General features: G+C 44.4%; 1 pseudogene; it reads left to right on the top strand.

Moving 5' to 3' along the window:
* The first annotated feature begins 727 nt into the window (after positions 1-727).
* On the top strand, positions 728-823 carry LOC125166945 (uncharacterized; annotated as a pseudogene).
* Positions 824-4268: the final 3445 nt, after the last annotated feature.

Here is a 4268-nt window from a genome sequence, read left to right as displayed (position 1 = left end):
CCCTCCCCCATTCATGCTCTGTCTCTCTCTGTCCCAAAAATAAATAAACGTTGAAATGTCTAGTGTTTCATTAAAAAAAAAAAAAAAAAAAAAAAAAAGAAATAATTCAGTGGTTTGCCCAAGCAGAAATAGAAAGGGTGAGATATAGGTCCAAAAGGAGGAAACCAGTAAAGAGGGACTGAGTTTCCATCTCCGGCTTACAATGGGGGCTGTACACTCTATTTTGTAATTGGGTGTCTTCAGGTCTCGGTTCTCAAAAAAATAAGCACTCTCAAAGAGATCCAAGACAGGTCCTATGATATCTTGGGGGACTCAGAGCCAAAGTGGGCAAACCATATCCGTTTGCTCCAAGGATAGATGGATATTTCCTTACAAAGACTAAATAGGAATAGGAGAGGCAGAGAAGGAGGGAAGATGATGGAGGGATCAGCGCTGCAGAAAACTGAACAAGTTAAAGGAACCAAGAGAGATTGAAGGTATAGAAGCATGAAAGCAGAGAGGGTAGTGGGTAAAGTAGGCCAGATTAAGAAAGACTTCATAGACCGTGTGCTATGGATGGGTTTGTGTGCCCCCAAGATTCATCTGTTGAAGCCCCAAACTCCAATGTGACTGTATTTGGAGATAGGGTCCTTTGTAGGTAATTAAGGTTAAATGAGGTCCTAAGACTGGGGCCCTAATTTGATAGGATTTGTGTCCTTAAAAAAGGAGGAGACACAAGAGAGCTCTTCTCCTTTTGTAGTTCATAAGAGTGATGATTGGATATTCACACTGTTATGTGACATGTGCCTCCCTGTTACGACCTCGGCACATTACTTGTCTGACACGGAAAAGAAGAAGAAGAAGAAGAAGAAGAAGAAGAGGACTCAGAATTAAACCTACTTTCTGGCACCCTGATCTTGGACTTACAGCCTCCAGAACAATGAGAAATAAATTTCTGTTGTTTAAGCCACCCACTCTGCAGTATTTTGTTATGGCAGCCAAAGCTAACATACCATATTAATTTGAACGAAAAATTCAATGAGGCTTTAAGCTGGGGATATACATGCTCACACTTAGGCCTGTGAAGGCTCACTTGGGCTGCAAAGTGGAGAAGGAATCTGATCAGGACAAGACTAGAAGCAGAGAGACAAGGTAGGAAGTGAGTGTAGGCACCCAGGCTGGAGATGATGGAGGTTTGGAGCGTGATAGAGGGGACGGGAGGAAAAGCAGACAAACTGAATAAACCTTTACAAGGTAAAATCAGCAGGACTTGGGGATTAACAGAATGGAAGGGGGGGGGCCTCCTCTAAAGGCCCCTCCTCCAAAGGCCCCTAAGGTACAGTTAGAAAGGGTACTGCACTGGGAGTCTCAAGATTGAGGCTCTAATCCCAGATCTGCCACCAGTAAATTACCGAGGGGCTTTGGCCAAGTCACTTTATTGCCCTTCACTGCTTTAATTTCCTCACCTCACAGAAAGAGTTGGGGCCTATTGATCTCATGGTCCTATTCAACTCTATTATCCTATGATTCTATGAAGTAAATGCACTAATGAGGACAAATTAAAACAATAGCATCAGCTCCCTCAAGGCTAGTTTAGGGGCCCTTTCTCTATGCTTTACTTAACACTATTGATTATATATACTTATAACTGATCATCAAGGACATATCAGAATCCTCCACTTACTTGTCTGTCTCCCTCAAAAGACTGAAGACTCCTTGGGGCAAGATCCAGGTTTCCTGTACCTGGAACCAGGTCTCATATGGTAATTGAGTCATCGTATTTTTTAAACTGATTATTTTAAAGTGCTGAGAGGACACATGGTTACTCTAGGAAGGTGTCTTGGTACAATGTGTTGTGTGTTTTCTGTATACGGGGCACTGTGGCAGATGCTAGGGTCAACAGAATAAACAAGTAAGCCAGTCATGGACCTTAGGTCAAGTCAAGTAGCTTAGACAGACATTAAACACATGAGGACAAAAATGATGGTTTATTTCTAGTTGTGGTAAATGATACAAGGAAAAGTACTGGGTGCTGTGAATGTGTAATAGACATAACTTGGAGGTAGAGGAACAGTTTCTCTGCAAGAATGACCTTTATGATTATACAGATGAGTTGATTTACTCACAGAATGCAGGTGGGAAGAGAAGAGGGGGTAGTAGGTAGAGGAGAAAGGAAGAGAGAGAGACTTTTAGGCAGAAGGAATAGTAAGCATGCATGAAGGCCTGAGGCAGGAAGGAGTTTTGGTGAGGAGGAGACAAGAAGGAAGCCCACCAGAATGGTAATGTTAGTTACCACAGTTAGTTAAGCTGTGGAGTTATGGGTTTTCAATTTTCTTTTGTATACATTTTTCATTTTACAGATTTTCTACAAAATGTATTATTTTAATCATCCAAGGGAGGAAAAGACAACACTGTTAGTTTAAAAAATAATAATAAAGGATGAAGAGAGAATGGGTGTCATGGAGGAAGGGGCACATTCCAGAGGGATTGATGACATAAGCAGTGAGTAATTCCTATGTGGGAGAGAGCAATAAGCACATTAGTGGGGCTGGAACAAGGCAGCAAGGGTGACTCACAAATGATACACCAAGGTCATGAAGGTGAGGCCAAGGAGTTGGGGGTAAGATGAGAAGTCACAGTGAGCTACTGCCAGGGGGCCTGAGCAGGGAGAAAATACCTTTTTATAGAGGTGAGCAGGATAGAGAGAAACCAGAGGCAAAAAGACCCCCTGACAGGTCCCTGCAGGGCTGATGCAGGATAGTGGGGACCTGGTAAGGGCAATAGTCCTACAGCACAGAGCCAGCTTCACTTACTTCCTCTGCTACTTCCCAGGCATTGAGGGGTTGGGCTGCCCCATGCTTTCTGCCCCTACAGCGGAAGTGGAAACTGTGGTTTCCAAAGGTCCTTCCTGATCTGCAATCTCTGAGAAAGAAACTGCTAGCCCAAGGACATTTCTAAAGAGATGAAGTCAAAGATAGGTTTGGGTGGAAGGGCAGGGCATAGGCAGGGTCTGGAAAATTGAGACCTGATGTAAGTTCTAAGATCTGCTCCCACCCACTCCTGATTGTGATAAGTATGCCTGCTACCCACACTGAATCCTTTGCCAGAGTCTCCCCCTGGGGCTGTGAAACATGTTTAGAACTGGGATGTGAGTTCAGGAGGGGGTGGAAATTGGCTCCCCTCCCCTCTGAGCTGGACCCACAGCCATTGCCTCAGCCACTTCCCTTCTAGCCTTCCCTGCTTTTCCTATGCAGTTACCTCAGATCACCATCTAATTTCTCTACCTGAATACTCCTTGGCATCTCCTCACACTCCTGACATGGGTGCTGCCTTGCTCATTGCCAGCATAGAGATCAGAAGCAACTTCATCCTGGTCTTCTAGCCAGGAAGTTGAATGCAACATTAGGATCTGTGTCCTAGCCTTTGACTGCTCTCCTGAGAAAAGAGATACAAAATTATATTAAATCATCATATTAAATGGGTGTATCAAATGCAGGACCAGTCAGTAAGTGGCTGAGGGATCTCTGTTCATAGCTCTGTAGTTGACCCTGAGCTGCTGTGAGGATGGATGGGGCATCTGAGGAAACAGTCCCAGTCTCCACAAGTTTTATTTGCTCTTTGGAGGCATCCAGTTCTTAATAAAAGTAACATCAACCCAGAAGCCCTGGGTCCATGTCACACTGGAGTCCTTGTTGAGTCATCTAGAGTACCTCACTTACCCCTCTAGGCCTCAGGTAGTTCATTCCATTACTGTTATTATTGATGGTTGTTGAATAAAGAGGACACTCATAAGAAGCTCTGACAGAGTATAGCAGATGGCATTTTCTGAAGATGAGTGGCCCTCCACCTCCATGCTCTTCTTCAGTAGTTTTAGAGATTCCAGGGTGGGGTCATGTTCCCTCCCTTTGAATCTGGGTTGGGCTGTGACTGCACTGACCAATGGGGTACAGGGAGAACAATGTAGATCATAAAAAAGATGAGGTTATAAAAAGAATACAGTTCATGCCTGCTTCTTTCTTTCAGTAACCCCGCCACCATGCAGGAATAACCCAATCTAGACCACCAGGAGAGAAACTGAAGCCCCCAGCCAATAATACAGCATCCACTGTCAGATGTGTGAGTGAAGAAACCTGCAGATAATTCTGGTCCCCAGCTTTTGAGTCTTCCAGCTGCAGCCCCAGACATCATGGAGCAGAGACAAGCCATCCCCATTGTGTCCATCCAAATTCCTAATCCACAGAATCCATGAATATAACTAAGGGTGTCTCATGCTGCTAAGTCTTGGGGTA

Source organism: Prionailurus viverrinus, chromosome B2, assembly GCF_022837055.1.
Source record: "Prionailurus viverrinus isolate Anna chromosome B2, UM_Priviv_1.0, whole genome shotgun sequence".
Taxonomy (NCBI): domain Eukaryota; kingdom Metazoa; phylum Chordata; class Mammalia; order Carnivora; family Felidae; genus Prionailurus; species Prionailurus viverrinus.
This window is presented reverse-complemented; position numbering and strand designations above follow the sequence as displayed.